The sequence below is a fragment of the Pinus tabuliformis genome, chromosome J (genome assembly GCF_031772625.1).
Source record: "Pinus tabuliformis cultivar Carrire ecotype Pingquan chromosome J, CPIR1, whole genome shotgun sequence".
Taxonomy (NCBI): domain Eukaryota; kingdom Viridiplantae; phylum Streptophyta; class Pinopsida; order Pinales; family Pinaceae; genus Pinus; species Pinus tabuliformis.
In genome coordinates, this window is record NC_142295.1 from 557,584,474 (window position 1) to 557,606,353 (window position 21,880).

A 21,880-nucleotide genomic window follows, 5' to 3' on the forward strand; every position below is an offset into this window, starting at 1 on the left:
CTTGACTCCAATCACTTTCCCTTCCTTGGAATCCTTGGGACGAATATAGACTTTGCCCCCACAAAGGTCACGATGTAACCCTTGTCCTCCAAAGTAGAAACTGATATCAGGTTCTTCGTCATCCCTAGGACATACAACACATCCTCCACCAATAGGGGTTTGTCAAACTCCCTCTGAAAATGGACTGTGCAAATACTAGCTACATGGTACTTGGCATTGTCTCCAAGCTCAATATATAAATCCAACTTGGTGAAATAATCTCTGACTCTCATCATGTTGCGAGAAGCCCCACTGTCAATATACCACAAACTAAACTCGAGATGGGATATGAGTGAAAACTCATTCTCAAACTGTGTTGTGAACTCGTCCACCTCTACAGTAGTTGCAACCCGCTTCTTCTGCTTGCCCTTGTTTTTCTTATTCAAGCATTGACTGGCATAGTGACCCATCACCCAACTGATGGCAACAAAAACACTTCACCTTACTCGGATCTTTCTTCTTTCCACTCTTGGAAGAAGACCCCTCACTTGGCCCTTTCTTGGCCTTCTCCTTACCCTTGCTTGCTAGAGCAAGGTTCTCCTCTTTGTCAAACCTCTTCTTTTGATCTACCTGCTAACCACCTTCTCAAATCTCCTCCTAGATCAAATCATTCAAAAGCCTCGCCTAGTCGGGTAGGTGATCCCAACCCATAATACACTTGACGAAGACCTCCCAATGCTTCGTAAAGCCATTCAAGGCTATATGCACCAGCTCCTCCTCAACAATCATCTCTCCAATTCCAGCGAACACGTCCCTGACTTGAGTCATCCTAGACAAGAAAGATGTCACACTCTCACCCTTGGACATTTTTGTCCCATGCAACTTCTCCTTGAGCATCATCTTTCGACTCTGATAGTCGCTGTCATATAGCTTCGTGAGCAAATCCCACATCTTCTTCGTAGTGTTTTTCTCCGACAGATAGGGTATCTGATGATCTTTAACCCCATCAAGGAAAATCCTTTCCACCTTGGCCTCTTTACCTCATGGAGATCCAGTGCAATGGGATCATTTACTGCTGGAAACACTTATGTACTTCCATAGGCCCACAACCTGTTCTCCTTGAGAACATAAGTGATTTGAACCTTCCACTACAAGTAGTTTGAAGCACCTTCAAGCCTATCTGCATATTGAACACTAGTTGCCATTGTAGAATAAAACCCTCAAAAAGATTGAATATTGAAATCTGATTTTTGTCCTGAAATCTATGTCAAATATCCTTGGCTTTGTATTCAATGTTTAGTGCTCTAATACCATGTTAAATTTTTATAACCCAGTGGTAGATCAACTACACAATAAATTTTCACAGAAGAGAACCAAAATAAATTTTATCTATCTGATTTGTAACAGCCAATATCATGGGTTAATTAACAGCAATAAACTGTGGAAGCAAATTCACATGAAACCAATCATATCAACAAAATAACATAGGTATACCCAAAAAACCCCAGTGTCGAGAAAATCTGCAAACATTGGGCCCTTTTATTCAGCTTTAGAAGCAAGATTTCTTACAGTAGTTACACGAATTTGCTACAGCAATTACACAGCAATAATTTCAGGCTCAAAACCCTCACTCAACCCTCTCATACAGCCCACACTTGGCCCTCTTGGCCCGCACATGCGGCCCAACTGAGTTACTTCAGCATACAAGAGAAAACTCGGCCTCTCATCTCTTGGGTAATTATTAAAAAAAAAAAATTGTTGCTCAAGGAACTTGGCCTCTTGACATCTAGATGACTCGGTCTTCTGCTCAAGCAAACTCAGCCCTCTCTCAACCCCTTGAGAAACTTGGCCTCTCTCACAAGCAAACTCGTCCCCCTTGCTGATCAATTCACTCTTAGACTCGCTATAGCTAGCTCGACCTCACAACTCGCTTTCTCTGCCTAGAAACTCGCTCTCACTGAATCTCCAACTCCTGCTCATCAATTGTGTCTTTGCCTCAACCCTTTGGCTCAATTTATAACTTTTCTAAGCGAAAATTGATAGCCAAAATTAACTCGTCAAGTTAACTGAAGATAAATTGCTTATCCTTAGTTAACTTCCTTATCTTTAGCTTTCTATACTTTAACTCAAGTAACAGTCATAAATTTAGCTTGCATTACATGAATATCTCATGCATGCGGCATGCCACATGTAACTCATCTGCAAGCATTAAACTTCGCATCTAGCATGCAACCCACTTGCACACTCCGCATGACGCATGCAATCAACATGCAAACTTTGAATGTCGCACGCAACTCACATGCATGCCTTGCCTGTCGAATGCAAGCTCCTAAAGAGGCAAAACAAGGTCCTTCTAGTTAAGACACAAGGCTAGAAGACCTTTGGAAGAAATGTTATCATCCTCCCAACTTGGGTTCAATTCTCACATGTGAGATGTTGAACTCATAATGAGTATATCCTCATAATGGCTTTTAGCCTTGTTGTCTAAGTCCCTCAAGGACCAAAACATGTATATTCCTCATATGGAATATGAAGATATTTCTTCAAGGAAACTATAGATACACACACACACAAAAACATTAGATATAGGCAGATACAAGCCCTTGGTTGGTAGTTGAATTCGCGATGGTTTTGTTATGAAGTATTATGTAAATTGTGAGATCTGAGGTTGACACCCCCCCTAATTAATCTGTGTCTACAGAAGGGGCATACATAGGCACCTAGATGTAATAGTGGTAGTGGTTGGAATCGACCCTTGTCATGCAAATACAAAACCGGTCCAATTGTTGATTCCTCTAGATACAAAATACACACACGCGTATAGAAGTAGATTATGCTAGGATTATAGACAATTTTATAACCATATCTTAGCAGAATAAATCCTTGGTTGTGCCCCATGAGAGGTTGTTATCCACTATTGAATCAAAATTACAGAGGCTACATGGGTGAAAATTGGTGGGTATCAAAAACCTCACCAAGGACTTCTTCATTTTTTAGTATCTCAAGCATGTGCATTTAACAAAAGTTCTTGAGCAAAGATAATGCACGTCTAGTAAAACCTCAATTGTCTTTCCCCATTGGGATGAACCATTTTGCAAAGTACAAAGGCATAGCAAGGCATCCCACCAAGCTATCTAGCCATACCAAAAGCTCCATAACAAGCTAGCACTAGCACCAACAAGTACATCCTTGATCTTTCATCAAGCTTCCTTCACAGAAGCTCTCCAAGTAAAGTGCTCCAAATCCAGGTCTTCTTTGGGGTTTCTTTGGCACAGCTATAATTCCTTCTCACAGAAGAGCTCAAACTCTAGCACTTCAAGTACTTTCTAGTAATTTCCTCTTACAAACCTAGCACCTTCCTTTCTTGCATAAACACAAGCACGAAGACTCATAACAAGTTCACCTTCAACAAACAAATGACAAAATGAACTCTCGCATCTACAAGATAAGATGATGTCAATAATATGTGTTCAAACAAAGACACTCTACTCCCTTTATTTATAATAGGTGAGGAAGGCCAAGAATAGTAAATGGACAAGGTCCACAAACAACCATCTCGAGCAACTTAACTAAGATACGCAAAGAAAATTTGCAATAGAAATTTGTTCATGTCCTAGGCAATTTCACTATTTTCTACACATATTTTATTGCTCACAATTCAAGTATGGGTGTCACATGAAGGCATCATGAACGATTACACTTCAATCGATGGGTCAAAAAGCATTATTGATGTCAAGTACAGACCACCTACATTATGATTTTCATGAGTTTCAAGCTCGTATCTAATCTTCTTTTAAAATTTTCTATATTCCCAAATTTAAAAACACAACAAATTTTCTATAATTTATTTAAATATTTTCCTTTTTAATTAGATGGCATTCTCATAGCTTGGTTGAATTGAAGGTGAGCTAGGGTTTCCAATAGAGAAGTGATTTCACCATGTATGCATTGTCACCAGCGTGGCATGCAAAACATCCTATCTTGAAGTTTCACTGGGTCGTCATTATTGGCCAATGAATATCATACCCTTGGCTTTGTGTCTAAGGGTATCTATGGCTAAAAAAAATCAATTAATTTCAAATTTTATGCTCCATCCAGAGATGGTCTTGTGCCCCCATTGGAAGCACATAATAGACACTTCAACAAAACCAACTGTAAAGGGTGATGCAAACATTTACTCAACAAGGATGAATCCCCTCAACAACAAAAATCAAAGATATGATGAAACCACTCTTTTACCCTCAACCTCAACAAGGAAGATTTTCAGTAGAAAAAATTAAATCTACCTTGATTCTCCACATATATTACAAAAGGATCTATGATAACATCAAATCCTTAAAAGAAGATAGTTTTTTTATTGCTTAAATAGTTTCTAGTCTAACTGTGTCATGCTCATGCTCAAGATTAACCACAACTAGTAAACAATGCCTCAATAAGATTTTGTGCCAAAGGTTTTTTGGGTCCATTTTGAAGAATTAGAAGATAGGAAGAGATTAATGGAAAATGGGCCTTTGTTCTGGGATGGTGTCAGTCTCTTCTCGGGTCCTAGTTCCTAGAATTCAACCTAGTAACTATATTGTCTCTCCAATCCCAGTTTGCGTCAGATTGCCAAATGTGGGCTTATCTCTAGGAAGAGGTCAAAGAAAAAATCAATAATTCTTTGGCCAATCATATCAAATGTGATTGAGAAAAAATGTCAAGTTTTTCCTCCTTTGCAAGCATATGTGTAGAATTGGATCTAAGTAAAGGATTGTTGAATATATTCATCCTCAAATGTGAGGATATTCGTTGGTTCAAAATCTTACAACAAAAACACACATTTTCACATAGATTTTGTGGAGAAATAGGCCATTTAATGGCAACTTTCTCGACAGTGTCATAAATAGTTGAAGAGGAACCATATCTCAATGCAAACCACATAAGCAAGAAAACCACATTTACCATGAGCATCAAGACAGTTTTCAGACAGTCAAAAGAAGAAGAAAAAAGTTAAAATGGTTGGGGAGGAAACCAAAATAACAAGAGAAGTGCAAATAAACTTATGAAAACATCTCTAGATGGTAAAGAACCTAAGAAAGATTAATATTCCAGAAATCCTCAATCAAAATATGAAAAAGAGGAATGAAGAGAACAAGATCCTACCTTGGCTAATCAAATGGGACAAATCACCATGTTGGTCATGTTACTTCCAAACCTTCACTTCAAATGTTACAAAGTCCAGTAACCTAGTGCAGCCCTTGTGGGACTTGGGAAGCTTACAGAATGTCATCACAGCAATGCTTCCTTTCACTTTGGGGCAGTTATATTTTAGAACAAGGGGGAAACCCTAGAATGTACAATGTTAACACAATTGGGCAATGGAGTCAGGATCAAACCCAAAAAGGTTTGAACAGTATGAAAGGAAGCATAATTAGACTGTTATTAACATGCTCAAATCAACCACATGGGCTTCTTTAATATGCAAAAATTAAATGGAAGGCCCTTCCAAAGGTGCACCACTTCAACGATCACAAATCAGTAGTAATAATGTGCAACCATCAACAATAAAAGATAACAATAGCATTTCAGAATACAGAAATGATAGCAGCAAACCAAGCTTTGAAAAATGATAAACAACAAGTCATAAGGACTTCACCTCAACCTTATTCCTTCTTCTTAGAGCAGAATTTCCCTTCTTCAAAAGGTCATTACAGCAGATTTACAATGCTGATTTCAGCAATCAAATTCATCAAATAAAAGATAAAATAAGATTATGAACCTCACAGAAATGCCCTTAACTTCCTTGCTCCAGCTACATATTCCACTAAGCCCTTGGCACTTCTTTACCCTTCTTTCACACCTGTTTGGCCGATGATCTTTCTACTATTTATACGTTTCAGCAGTGGATCTACCTAGATTAGGATGCTCCATAATTTTTCAAAAGGGTTTGACAACTCCACATAAGGCCATGAGGCAACTCCTCAAGCTAGGGCATACCTTTCAAGACTTCCTTTTCTCTCTATTTATGTGCACTCCTCTTTAAATGATCTTTTTACTCATTAAGGTTTCTCTTATATGTCCTTTTTTTACTAGGTCAGGACTGACATCTCAAAGACTTAATGATATTTTTAATAGCAGACTTTTCTTCAATTTGAGGCCCCCTCTACTACGGCTGACCTCATCATCACTAAGTACAACACCTAAATTATCTTTCCCAAGTGTATTTGGCCTCTATTTTGCTTGGGCATTCCTCCATAAATGTCATTTATTACGTCAATCTTGTATCCATAATGCCAATGAAGCAAACTTTGAGCTTTGACCATTTCAAGCATTTGTAGGCCCATTCCAACAAGGGTGTTTTCCAAATTTGCACATCAAAAGCTCCAAGTGGTAGGAAGTCAAAGTCTCAACCCATAGAACAACAAATCAAAAGAATCACCTAAGCAAGAAACCACATGAGCACTTATATAGGTCTAAGCTCTCTGTGTTATAGTGTTCCTAGTACTTTTGCCTTCAAATATAACTAGGAAAGTAACAATTTTGCATTTTATAATAATTTCCTGTTATAAAAATAGATGCCTCTCTCTTTCTTCTTTTTTGGACCATGTTAGTCAACGACTCTCTTTTCACTATTCATAATCACAAGGTCCAAGTCGAAATATACTATGATGCCACGTAGTACTTTAGGCTATACACGAACATGGTGGTCAGAAAATAAGAAAGATTTTGTTGTTACCCCTGGAGACAGTTCTTGGGTTTCTGGGAACCAGTGCCCAGGGCATCTAAAAAATTGATGAAAACTTTAAAATATGTGGCTGGAGGGATAGGCCATGAGATCTTGCAATGAATGATCTAATTCTGAAACCTATATTTACAACCAGTTTGGCCAAGATTAATGAGGGTTGCAGAGCTTTACTTAAAAAGGTGAATAGAAGAAGGATGGAGATGAACAGAGTTTAATAACTTGGGCAATTAAGAATCTTAGTCCTAACCATGCAGAAACAATGATGAAAATGGCTAAGATATGGAGGAATTTCGGGCTATGGAATCTTTGTTGTGAAAAATCACACTTGCTCTTGAAATGTAAACAAAACCGGATATATGCAATGCTGGTGTTGAAAACTTACTTAGTACTGGATGTAATGTTTTAAACAATGTTCCACCAAGACTCCGGGACGGGGAGACGCGGGTGCAGGGAGACGCACAAGGGGGACGTGTGGGAGTACCCTCAAATTTTAGGGAAATTTAGGGCGGGATGGGGGGACGTCAGGGTATATAATTTTTTTTAATATATATATATATATATATATATATATATATATTTCAAATTCATATTCAATAATGAAAGCATAAATAAAATGATACATCCATAATTGAATTAAGTAATGAAATACATTGATCCATACTCATCGTCCTTACTAATACATACATGATTCATCCATAGACCACGAGATTCAATAATGAAATACTCTGATACATATTCATCATTCATTATTCACCATTCTAGAATCTACATTGATTTAAAAATTAAATTCATCATTCATCATTATAGATTCTAAATTGATTTAAAATTGAAATTTATCATTCATTCTTCTAGAATCTAATTAGTACTAAGCAAAATAGACTATAATATCTAAAGACTGGAATAGTAAATTGATATAACTAAACTCAAAAATAGTGGAGAGATGAGTCTAGAAGTCACTCTAAAGTACACAGAGGCCTTGGTACTCTTGATTAAATACTAATTCCATACCCTTGTACATGACAAAATTTAATGGAAACATTGCAATCCATCAAATCATGAATTCCTGAAAAACTATCAAGTCTACTGGATTTTGAGTGAGATCTAAAATTCTACTTTCTCCATATGAAATCCAATGAGTTCGGAACCACTCTCAAACATCCTGAGTCATTTCAGGGTAATGTTAAAACTTTAAGTAAAAGGATGAAAATGAAAGAAAAAGGAGAATGTCACTTTTACTTTAGAATTTAACATTACCATGAATTGCATAGCATTAGTAGGGAAATATGATCAAATACTAGGTTTCCCCAGTCATAAATCATTATTTACAAGCGAATTTAGGGGGGGCACATAGCCCTTTTTGAGGGGGGACGCCTGAGCATCTCCCTTTTGGGGAGTCGCGTCCCCCACACTGGGGAAACATCCCCCCTTGCGTCTCCCCACGTCTCCCCAAAAGGGGGACATGGGGAAACGTTTCCCCAGACGTCCCCCCGTCCCGGGTGCGTGGGGTGCGCCCACCCGACCCTGGGGGACGCGGCCCTGTGGAACACTGGTTTTAAATATTGCCCATTGACTGGCAATGAGAAATTTTCTCCTTCCAAATTCCAAAGAATGAAGGTATTATTGTCTTTGACTTTTGCAACACTAAAAGGTCCCAGCCAAAGATTGTCGAACTTTCCATGCTTTCATTTTTCTTCTCTTCTTGCATCCCATCTGAGAACTAAGTCACCTTGTCTGAAATCCCTCTCTCTAGCTTTTTTATCAAACAAACTTTTCATCTTGTCCTAATATTATAGAAGTTTGTGTTGAACTTCTTCCCTATCTTGGTTCAACTCAATAATTTGATTTATCCTTCTTGAAAAATCATCAGTCTCTTCATATGAATCCTGCAAAAATTTCATGACTAGAAATACTAACTGAGTAGGGAAAATGGCTTTTATTCCATAAACAAGCTGAAAAGGAGATTTACCAGTAGACCTTTTAGGTGAAACTTTGTTTTCCCATACTGCATATTTCAAATGACTGTCCCAATTTCTTTTATGATCTGCTAACACCTTCTTGATGACTTTGATTAGACTTTTGTTTGATGATTCTGCCAGCCCATTCCCTTGTGGATAATAAGGTGTAGAGTGATGTAAAGCAATCTGATATTTTTGACAAAATTCAATCATCTTAATGCTACTAAAAGCTTGAGCATTATTTGTAACTATTTGTCTCGGACAGCCAAATCTAGAAAAAATGTTTTCTTCAATAAATTTCATAACTACTGCATCTGTTGCATTCCTTACAGGAATAGCTTCTACCCACTTTGTGAAGTAATCAGTTGTTGTAAGTATCCATCTGTGTTGATTACTTGAAGAAGGAACTATTTCACCGATGAAATCTAATCCCCACTACAAGAAAGGAGCTTCCACTGAAACTGGAACAAGAGGGAGTGTTGCTAACCTCTGTTTTCCTACAAAAATCTGACAAGGAATACAACTTCTCACCTTTGATCCAACCTGTGCAAAAAACTTTGGCTAATAGAATCCTACTCTGAGTATTTTATGTGTTGTTGTTTTCCAAGCATAATGACCTCCACAGACTCCTTCATGAAACTATTCAATCACCCCTTCTGTTTCACTTTCAGTTAAACACAATAAGAGAATATTTAATGGATATTTCCAAATTTCCAATACATATTTGCATTAACTATATAGTATTTCATGGCTCTAAGTTTGAGAGATCTACATTGATTCCTTGTGAATTGAATAGGGTATTCAAAATCACATAGAAAATGTACAATATCTTTATACCAATCTGACAATAAAAACTTTTCGTCGACAAGCAAAGGAAGTGACACTAGACTGGGAGAAGGTTCTTGTGGATTCTTCTCCTCTGAAACAGAAGAAGGTTCTTGTGGATTCTTCTCCTCTGAAACCTGCATTATTGAATTGATGCCCAAAATTTTGCAGTTTGATTCTGCCAACAACTTAGCTAAACCTTGTCCTTTCACTAGCTTTGTAGGTCTGATATCTAAATCAAACTCTTAGGATCTTAGAAAATTGTTGCTATTGTGCTATCTGAAGCAAAGGAGAAAATACTGAAAAGTTTTGAATAATCAGGACTGGCAAGCATTGGAGCCTCAGAAATTGCTTTTTTGATATGAGAAAAAGAGAATCTAGCTCGGGTGGTCCATTTGACTTCATTATCTTTCTTGGGCATATCAATAATGTCTTTAACAATTTCAGCATAATTAGGTATGAACCTTCTTAAAAAATTTATCTTCCCTAGGATATTAAAAAATAATAATAATAATAATAATCTTCAAATAAAAAATTTAGTACATACCCAAAACCTATATCGGTTGCTGACCAAAGAAAGTTGCCATGTAGGCTGCTACTAGGTCATAAAGTTTATGAAAGAAAATTGCAACTTCATTTTCTTGAATAATCTCCTAACATATGCCTTTTTGGACAGGGCAGCCATGATCACTTCTTGGCTCTTCAACTTTGGGCTCTTCTTGAAGGATTGTGGTTGATCATTTTCTTCCCACTTGCCTGTGAGAAAATTCTTTTGAAAATTTGCAACAAACTCCTCCTCTAAATCATATGAATCATAAATTGGAGAATCTTCTGAAAAACCAAGTCCCTCTTCTGAAATATAAGAATCATAAATTGGAACACCTTAAAATGTACGAAATAAGACCTTTGAGGGTTATTCCGCAGTTCAGTAATATCTTTTTTTTCTGGAGCAGATTTGTTTAGAAAAAACACAGACAAAGCCATTTTTTATTAAAACCCGGTAAAAGGAACACCCAAGGTTAAGGAAACAGATGAAGATTTATAGCCAAACATTGGTTCTTGTCGCTCTCAAGAATAAGTTATGAAATTCTCAATAAAAACCCAGGGAAAATATTTCCACTACCATCACCAGCAACAGTGCCAATTTGTTGTTGCTACCCCTGGAGACAGTTCTTGGTTGTGGAGGAACCAGTGCCCAGGACATCTAAAAGATTGATGAAAGCTTTAAAATATGTGTCGGAGGGACAGGCCATGACATCTTGCAATGAATGATCTAATTCTGAAACCTATCTTTACAAACAAATTGGCCAAGATTAATGAGGGTTGCAGAGCTTTAATTAAAAAGGTGACTAGAAGGATGAAGATGAACAAAGTTTAACAACTCAAGCAATTAAGAATTTGAGTTCTAACCCAGCAGAAAGAATGATGAAAAGGCCTAAGATATGTAGGAATTTCCAGCATGGTGGAGCGCCCATTGATAGTTTTCAAATCTCAAATATGAGTAGCATTCAAGTTAAATTCACAATCACAACTTAAAAATATCTGTTGCTACATTACACACATGCTAGTAGAAGAAAACATTAATAAATGATAACACATTGAAGGAAAAAACAATTTTGTAATACCTCAATAACTGGAATCAAAACTGGTCTTTATTCTTCAGTTTCAGAGAGATGTCTTCATTACATTATTGTCGTCGGTTTTAGACTCCCAACCCCTCCAAAATGTTGGCTTTGGACTTTTATATCTGGCCTAGTCTAACTGTTTATGTCAGTTTTAGAACTGATTCTTGAACAGTTATATAATCGTTCCTTTTGGGAGAATTTACAATAAAAGTTACAAAATATTAATTAATTATATATATATATATATAAGTAAGTTTTATATGAAACAACACTCGGCCCTCTTTAGAACTTTTACAATATACATGTCGGGTTTTCAATGAAATGCAAATAAACCAATGAAATAAAAGTTGTCCAGGTCCAGGCTTTCATGTCATATGTGTCCGCAGGTGAGAAGGATGATGTACATTGGCTTCTAGGGCGGTTGAAACCACGTGTGGGTTTCGGAAACCGCGTGTGGGTTTCAGAAACCGCTTGTGGGTTTTGGAAACCGCTTGTGGGTTTCGGAAACCACGTGTGGGTTTATCTGACAAGTCACGCTCAATACTCTTCGAGTTCTCTGTAGTCAAGTTCCTTTCAATGAGAGGTATTCCAATAGATGGCATTTGTTTATCGATGGCCCCTTTACTAAAAATCAATGCTGCAAGACAAATTTTCTATGTAAACACTGCAATTTCTTTGGAATCAAAAACTCAACAAAATTTTAAACAGTGATGGAACTGCTTAATTGAAATTTGTAATTCAGTGCAGCCACATTTACTTGGGATTCTTCATTTTGCTTATTCACTACATAACGAATAAAGCTTTGAGTTGGATGCCAGTATCCAAGGTTAGACTGAGGACAATTTCCATTGACATCTTCATTGTGCTTACTAACAACTCGGTATAGAAAACAAACATCAATTTTTCATCCGAAAACATTACAAAAACACACACATTTATCACAGGTGATCTACTAGTAAGGTCTGGAGCAATGTTGCACGAAGGCCCCCCCCCCCCCCGGTTCCAAGCCCGGAAGCGCATCCCATGCAGAAGCGCCTAGGAAGCTTCGCCGGAAGCGCACTTCCGATTCTTTTTGCCGCTTCCTGGAATTTCAGAAGCGTGGGTCAAAAGCGCCGCTTCCAGGCCTCCGAAGCGCGCTTCGTACGGCGCTTCGGGCGTCGGAAGCGTGGCACTTCGAAGGAGGAAGCGTACGCTTTCGGAAGAGGCCGCGCGCAAGCCAAAAATTCATTTATTTTTTTTTTATTTTTTTTTAATTTATGTTGACTTGGCATAAAGGGGGTGGGTTAGGGTGAGGTTAAGGTGAGGAATGAGAGTTGCAGAAGAGAAAAGAGGAGAGGAGAAGAGAAGAGAGGAAAGGAGAGGAGAAGAGAGGAGAGCTTGGAGGAGTGAAGGAGGAGGAGCTAGGAGAAGGAGGAGTTTGGAGCAAGAGCTTGGAGGACTTCATCTACAAGAGCTAAAGAGGTAAGTTCAAACCCCAAACTCCCTTATTTTTTTGACATTTTTTTTGTATTTTTCTCCTCCCTCTCCTACTCTTTCCCATTGTTTCTACTTGCTCCTTTACTTGCAGGTTGTCCACCACCTATATCCATATTCCAAGATGGTGTTCTTTTGGCTTCTATGTATCATTCCACTCTTGGTTTTAATGATGGCAAAGGGGAATAGGAATAGAAGGGAAGAAACACAAGAAGACAATGGTCCCAATATGAGTGACCCAATGTATGATGAGGAGGAAGGGTTTGAAGAGGAAGGGGATGAACCTGAAGGGGACACTGAAACACAAGATGGGAAAGCTGCATTAACACCCTTGTGGAACTATGTGACCAAACTTGATGGGGAAAAGGGTGGTGGAACTTACAAATTTGTGTGCCCTCATGGTTGTCATGGAGGAAAACCACATTGTGGTTCATATATCCGTGTGAGGTGGCATCTTTGTGGGGTGCTGGACAGTGATGAAAAAAAGGGTCCTGTGGGGGTACAAATTTGCCCAAACATTTCAACTGAAGAAAGAAGAAAATACATCCAAATAGAGAAGGCTACACAACAAAAAAACAAGAAACAAAAAACTCATTCTGAATCAAGTGCAACCTCTAAATTTGGTAGCTGCTCATCTCCTCATGGTACTTTTGCAAGCTCTGGAGGTAGAAGAACAATAGGGGATTTCCTTAATGTTGCTGGGAGGGATGATGTGGATGGAAAGATAGTCCGTTTTCTTTGTGCTTGCGGTGTACCATTCAATGTCCTTCGCTCTCCCTATTGGCATGAAATGGTAAAGGCCATCAATGAAGCCCCAAAATGATACAAGGCCCCCAACTATGAGAAAGCTAGAACAGTGTTATTAGAAAGAGAATAAGCTAAGGTTCAAAGAGCTTTGACACGTTTTACAAATGAGTGGGTAGATTCTGGGGTATCCATTGTATCAAATGGGTGGACAAATATTAGAAACCAACATTTGATAAATGTTCTTGGTGTTTCTTCTAGTGGTGCAGTATTTATTACATGCCATGACTCCTCCTCCATCACTGCATCTGCACAAAACATTGCAAATCTCCTATTGAAATCAATCAAAGATGTTGGTCTGAATAATGTGGTTCAAGTGATCACAGATAATGCAGCAAATTGTAAGGCAGCAGGAAAAATTATTGAGCATACTTATCCACACATCTTTTGGTCTGGGTGCCTGGTTCACACATTGAACCTTTTGATGCATGATATTGTGAAGCACAAAGAATGGGGGTGGATTACTAAGCTTTACAGGAGAGGGAAGCAACTCATTAAATTCATCACAGGGCATACAAGGGTAAACTACTTCTATGGCACTTACTCCAAGTTGCAGTTGCTTAAAATTGCAAAGACAAGATTTGCTAGTTATTACCTCACCTTTAGGCGGCTAGTGAAGGTGAGACAAGCTTTAACTAATCTGGTGTGTGCTGAATCATGGGATGAAATTAACACTGACATAGATGGTGCTAATGCAGTCAAGGACACTGTTCTTGACAGTTACTTTTGGGCACAGGTTAAATATGTTTTGCAATTCACCAAACCAATTTATTACATGATCAAGTTTGCAAATTCAGATCGACCAGTAATTGGGGAGGTGTATGAGCAAATGGATAGCATGTTGGGGAAGATTAAAGACATTGTTGAGCCTAGAGATACCACCTTGTACAATTATATTCGTGCAGAGGTGGAAAACCGATGGGAAATGCTAAATGTTCCATTACATGCATTAGCATATGTTTTGACACCTAAATACTATCATCCATCATGGCTTTCAACACCAGCACCTGGGGGGGGGAAGCAGGAGAAAACCACACCAAGATCAAGAGGTTCACAGAAAATATATGGCTGCATTGAGTAAATTAATCCCTGATGAGGAGGAGGCTGCATTGGTAAGGAGACAGGTGAGCAACTATATGCTTAACACTGGTCCATTTGGGAGCATGCATGCAATTAAAGATCGAGAGACTTTTTCTTCTCTTGAGTGGTGGAACATGCATGGAGGGGGTACTCCACTTCTACAAACTTTGGCATTGCGGGTGCTATCACAGGTGGTAAACACTTCTTCTGTAGAGAGGTGTTGGAGCTCTTATTCTTTCATCCACAGTGTTAAAAGGAACAGGTTGAGTTTAGATTGGGCAGAGAGCTTGGTTTATGTTCATTACAACTTCCGATTGTTGTCCCATTATTGTGAAGATGCAAAGTCTAATAAAGACTTGTTGATTTGGGACAAGAATCAAGAGGAGCCCAATTTGGAGGATGGAGTGTTGTGATTAGAGCAATTAGAGGATGCTCTTATCCAGGTATGTCCATTGTGGTATGAATTTTCCAATTTTTCCTTATAAAGCATTTCTCTAATTCATGTTTTTAATTTTTTTGTTAACTAGTGTTTTTTTTTTGCATGAATTTTTTGAGCGATTCCAGGATGATGATGATCTTGTTGATATGCCACCCCCACCCCCATCTGGTCCCTTGGTTCCTAGGTTCCGTGGTTCAACACCAACAGCAGGGGGTTCTTCATCAGTTTCAGTGCCACCGCCACAACTTCCACAAGCACCATCTTCTTCATTGCCACCACGTGGAGGTCCGCCACCATGTGGAGGCCCGCCGCCACGTTCTCTTCGTGGTGGAAGGAGGAGAGATTAGTAGATATATTCATAATCTACTACTTTTGTCATAGATTACTCATTAGACTTGTAGGCTTGTGAATTTGAATTTTGAACCTTTTTTGTCTTGGCGGTGACCAAGTGACATATTTTGTAAACATTATTATTTGAATTTTGGACATGACAAATGTTGACAATTGCTCACTTGCTAGATAAATCATAATATGCTCTATGTTTTATGTTTTATAATATGCTTAAATGTTTTATGTTTTATAATATGCTTAAAAATTTGATGTATGTTTGTAATAGCTAGAATATAGATGATTGTTGTACATACTAGTAACTACAATGGAATCATGGATGCCATATCTATCTTGATTTATGCAAAAATATGCATGTCTTCATGTCTTCTACAATTAATTTGGTATTTGGGATGTTTGTTTCGAGTATAAATGCAAAAAAATATAAAAATATATTATATATAGCAGACTCTTCCACGGACGCTTCGCTACCTAGATTTTTGGAAAATGACGCTTCCGCATCCCCGCTTCCAAAAAACGTCCCCGCTTCGTGCAACATTGGTCTGGAGTAGACTGCTCATTCGTGATAGCATATTCTTTTTTGGTGGCTACATTGTCCCATTGAAAATCTCCCTTGGACTGGTTCTCATCGATATTATCATTGCTTGAACATAGGTATATGACCTCGTATTATTATTAGCACACAATATATGACCCTGTATTCCTCTGCAGAAAATTTTTGCATCCTTCAATCTCTTCGTTCAACACTAGGTCCTTTTCAAACTTTGGGTACAGACCTTTCTTCAAGGGAACAGAGGCTCCAAAGAAAGTATTGTCCTCCTTGCAAAGCGACAAACAACTTAAAGACTCGGTGCCTTCCTTTCAGCATCTCATGGCTTTTGTTTGAAAACCCTTTACCATTTTCACTTGGCTGGATTTAGCTACAACATATTGGCTCCAACTAGGGACAGCACTTTGCCTGCAAAATGCTGAGAACTATAGGCTATTAGCCTTTGTTGGGCATGGAGTCTAATCTCAAATCTGAAAACTCTGAAGTCCGAAAATTAAAATCTCCCTGAAACCTTTGTTTAATTGGACCTTTATTCTTCCTTCTACAAACTGAAACAAAACTTATGCAAACTGAAAATTAAGTGCTCAAATTATGAGCTTATTTATGTTCAGGCTCCTACCTATATACAGGGTTGATCTCAATCAAGTGTAATAAGCCTTCCAATGATACCATTCTAGCATTCGAGTGTTGGACCTTATGCCATTATGCTCCTGAGATTTGAAAAGAAAAATAGGCATGCACCATATGAATTCTTCAAATAAAAATTTAATACATACCCCAAAATTGATATTGGCTGTCGACTAAAGAAAGTTGCGATGTAATCTGCTACTGGGTCATAAAATTTATGAAAGAAAATAGAAGCTTCATTTTCTTGAATAATCTCCTGGCATATGCCTTTTTGGATAGGGCAGTAATGGTCACTTCTTGGCTCTTCAACTTTGGGCACTACTTGAAGGGATTCTTGCTGGTCATTTTCTTGCCACTTTCCTGTCAACAAATTCTTTTGAAAATCTGAAACAAAATCCTCCTCCTTTGAATATGAATCATAATTTGGAGAATCTTCAGAAAAAACAAATCCCTCTTCTGAAACATAAGAATCATAAATTGGAGGACCAGTAAAATGTACGAAATAAGACCTTTGAGAGTTAGTCTGCGGCTCAATAATATCTTCTTTTTCTGGAGCAGATTCGTTTAGAAAAAACACAGATAAAGCCATTTTTTTTAAAACCCAAAAAAATGAACACCCAAAGTGAAGGAAACAGGTGAAGATTTACAGCCAAACACTGGTTCTTGTCACACTCTGAGAATTAATTATGAAATTCTCAATAAAAACCCAGGGAAAATATTTTCACTTTCGTCCTTGGCAAAAGCACCAATTTGTTGTTTTCACCCCTAGAGACAGTTCCTGGCTGTCGGGGAACCAGTGCCCAGGACATCTAAAAGATTGATGAAAACTTTGAAATATGTGTCAGAGGGTCAGGCCACGAGATCTTGCAATGAATGATCTAATTCTGAAGCCTATCTTTACAACCAGATCGGCCAAGATTAATGAGGGTTGCAGAGCTTTAATTAAAAAGGTGACTAGAAGAAAGATGAAGATGAACAAAGTTTAATAACGCAGGAAATTAAGAATCTGAGTTCTAACCCTATAGAAAGAATGACGAAAAGGCCAAATATATGGAGGAATTTCCAGCATGGTGGAGCGCCCATTAAGACTTTTTAAATCTGAAATATGAGTAGCATTCAAGGTAAATTCACAATCATAACTTAAAAAGATCCGTTGTTGCATTACACTCATGCTAGTAGAAGAAAAACATTAATAAATGATAACACATTAAAGGAAAAAACAATTCTTCAATACCCCAAGAACTGAAATCAAAACTGGTCTTTATTCTTCAGTTTCAGAGAGATGGCTTCATTACATTATTGTCATGAGTTTTCAGACTCCTAAACCCTCCAAATTGTTGGCTTTGGACTTTTATTTCTGGCCTAGTCTATCTGTTTCTGTCAGTTTCAGAACTGATTCTTGAACAGTCATATAATTGTTCCTTTTGGAAGAATTTACAATAAAAGTTACATAATATTAATTTAATATTATATGTATAATATTAATTTAATATTATGTGTATAATATTAAATGTAAAAGTATGTTTTTCGTGAAATAAGACTCGGCCCTCTTTAAAACTTTTACAATATACATGTCAGGATTTTCACTGAAATACAAATAAACCAATGAAATAAGGTTGTGCAGGTCCAGGCTTTTGTGTCATCTGTGTCAGCAGGTGAGAAGGACGATCTATGTTGGCTTCGAGGGCAATTGAAACCACGTGTGGGTTTTGGAAACCACAAACTGCTTTGCACCCCCTCTAGTAGAAGTTTCTGGAATACGACGATGGGGTGGCGCAATCAATCTGGACCTTTGATTTTTCTGATAAGTGGTTTTACCAACCACCTTGCGATGCCCCTCATATCATTTAAAGTTTGGGCATTTTACCCTGTCGAAAATCCGTTAATCTGGAGGATGAGCAATGCAAGTCATTGATTACCAGTTTGACTTGTTTATTTAATAAGAGATTGACCACATAACTTAATCATCAGAAGCTCCACTCGTTGGCTCGAATTGTTTTAAAGCTTAACAATCTCATCTGACAGGTCGCGCTAAATACAGATCACGCTAAGTTGTGCAGGTCCAAGCTTTCATGTCATTTGTGTCAGCAGGTGAGAAGGATGATGTACATTGGCTTCTAGGGCGGTTGAAACCACATGTGTGATTCGAAAACCACAAACTGCTTTGTGCCCCCTCCAATAGCGATTTCTGGAATACGACGACGGGGTGGCACAATCAATTTGGACCGTTGATTTTCCAATAAGTGCTTTGACCAGACCGCTTTGCGACGCCCCTCATATCATTTAAAATTTGGGCATTTTACCCCATCACAAATTCGTTAATCTGGACGATGAGCAATGTAAGTCGTTGATTACCGATTTGACTTGTTTATTTAATAAGAGCTTGACCACATAGCTTAATTAGCAGAAGCTCGACTCGTTGGCTCAAATTGTTTGAAAGCTTGACAATCTCATCTAACAAGTCATGCTCAATACTCTTCGAGTTCTCTGTAGTCAAATCCCTTTCAATGAGAGGTATTCCAGCCGATGGCATTTGTTTATTGATGGCCCCTTTTATAACCATCAATGTTGCAAGACCAATTTTCTACGTAAACACTGCAATTTCTTTGGAATTAGAGACTTAACACAATTTTAAACAGTGATAGAACTGCTAAATTGAAATTTGTGATCCAATGCAGCCACATTTACTTGGGATTCTTGATTTGGCTTATTCACTACATAAGGAATAAAGCTTTGAGTTGGTTGCGAGTATCCAAGGTTAGACTGAGGATAGTTTTCCATTGACATCTTCATTGTGCTTACTTGCAACTCGGGGCAGAAAAGAAACATCAAATTTTAATCCAAAAACTTTACGAAAACACACACACTTATCACAAGTGATTTGCTAATAAGGTATGGAGTAGACTGCTCATTCGTGATTCCTTTTTGGTGTTAAGAAATCTAGGGTAGTGAGATGAGATGATTTCTCTTTCTTGATAATTGTTTGTGATGTATTTTTATTTTACTTCATTCACTTCTTCTTTTACTTGTTTATTATTATGTGTTCTCTTCATCAAACAACTACCAAAAACATAAAGAACAATGAGACAAAAGACACAAGATATAGGCAATCAGCCAGGGCCAAAACCTCTCCAATCTTGGGAGGAAAACCCACAGAATTCTTCTTCTTATAGAATCTTTAATTGACGAATTCCAAGACCTAGACCCTTGACCAAGACTCCTCGAAGACCGCGTCAACCTTGCTTGCCAAGTCAATTCAGCTGGTTCTTCCTTGTCTTCAAATTTAGCCTTCCAACCCCTTGACTACAACTTCATCATGCCTTCTTGCAATTTTGGCCTGCATGCACCTTCTGCAACTTTTGGCCCTTGTTTCAGAAAGCCTAGTTGCATATGTGAGATGATAAATGCAGATTTCAGTGTCTTCCTTCCTTCACTTGTCTTGGAGTCATCTTCTTGAGAATTCAATTAGCGAAATGATCCTTCCTCATGATATAATTCGGCTTCTTCAAGATCTGCAATTCCTTACTACAGAAACCCTAGCTGCAGTCACACGTGTGAGGTAATTGGCCCAAAAACAGTTCCTAAAGACTTCGCTCTTCTCCATCCTTTCTTCACTGCACAAGAGACTTATTTTCTTCCTTTTCGCACTTCTTTTCCTTGATGAGGATGCTTGAACGATGCTTGTTCAAGTGAGGTTGAGGCCTCCTTTATATAGTCTTCTCTCCCATACAAATAGGCCGACTTGACCTTTTCCTTAGGCCGACATGTCCTTTTGATAGGCTAACTACTCCTTTGTGCAGGCCTTCTTCATTGTAGCATGTAGACAAGGTCTTGGAGGGTCTTTTTACTTGACTTTGACTCAAATAACTTTTCTTATACAATATGTAACTTGCCCAAAAGGGTCTTTCATACATGACTATGACTCAATGACTTTATGACAATCCTAGAAGCACTCAATGGGTGCTTGTCCTATAAAAATAAATCCTCTTGAGCTTGAAACCCATGCCTCAAGACTCACAATAATAAAAAAAAAAAAATTCCTCTCTTCATTAAATACATAAAATCATGATTACATCTGTCATTATGAAGACCAAACCTAGTTATATATTTCAACATTTGTTGGCAACACTGTCCTGCTCAAAATCTCCCTTGGACTGGTTCTCATCGATATTATAATTGCTTGAACATAGGTGTATAAATCCTTCACAATGATCACAGACTGAATTATCAGAAGCACACAGTATATGACCTTGTATTCCTCTGCAGGAAATTTTCGCATCCTTCAATCTCTTCGTTCAACACTAGATCCTTTTCAAACTTTGGGTATAGACCTTTCTTCAAGGGAACAAAGGCTCCAAAGAAAATATTGTCCTCCTTGCAAAGTAGTAAACAACTTGAAGAATTAGCACCTTCCTTTCAGCATTTCATGGCTTTTGTTTGAAAAACCTTTACCATTTTCACTTGGCAGGATTTGGCTACAATAGAATCTATCATGAATGTTATCTTCATAATCAAAAATTCCAAGTCAAAATATACTCTTATACCATGTAGTACTTTACGGTGCACACATTCCTAAAGAAGATGACGGTGAAAAGATAAGAAATAGACTCTATTATAAATATTGTAGCCAAAACACCCACGGGGCATAGAATAGACGGTGACAGGGTATTTTGTTAAGGCACTCTGTGGTGAAAAAGTCACCAGTTCAAAACCATGTGGGCAAAAATCTAGCCATGCTAAGGGCTGGTGTGGCCCAAGCCAGGTGCGATCCCCAGGGGATTTTGACAAGTTAAATGGCCCTGGGTCATGGCTACTCAAGCCACAGGTTAGGCGTGCTAGTGATCTCACGACTCACATTACCTAGCAAACAAACAAAAAAATATTGTAGCCAAAACATCTCTCACAAACACATTTACATCAAATCTCATTGCAACTTACAATAGGTGGTTATGGTAGTTTAATCTTTAACCACCTAACACGTAATCTCACCATCTAAATGTTTTATTGGTCACATATCACTAGTATAAAGTGACTATTATGCATACATTTATAATTACTTAATATTATTGGAGTGTTTATACTCCAACACAAAATTTTGACTCAATGCTATTATTAAGAACATAGAAGGGTGCACAATTGAGATTTAACACATTCTATCTTGAAGGATAAGGGAGAACAAAATGAACAAGAAAATGCATATACAAAAGAAAGAAGCAAGGGGGACATTCTCCGTAAAACACAATTCCATGTAAAGCATCGGCCTTAGAATTTCCAGCACAAGGGCATTGTATGACATCGTCAGTATATGCTATGTACACCTTTATCACTATTGCAAGACGAAAATTGTCTATCCACCAATAGTACTTTGTATTCCCTAATTTTTTTTGATGTAGCCAAACACTTGTGCTGTGGCTTGTTGAATTCTTGCATGCTACAATTGAGTATGTGTCT

The 21,880-nt window shown here is 38.0% G+C and overlaps 1 protein-coding gene across 1 annotated transcript in view; it reads right to left on the reverse strand.

Moving 5' to 3' along the window:
* Nucleotides 1–21,880, reverse strand: part of LOC149228226 (Noc2p family) — a 144,268-nt gene that overhangs the window by 84,390 nt on the left and 37,998 nt on the right. The window lies entirely within an intron of this gene.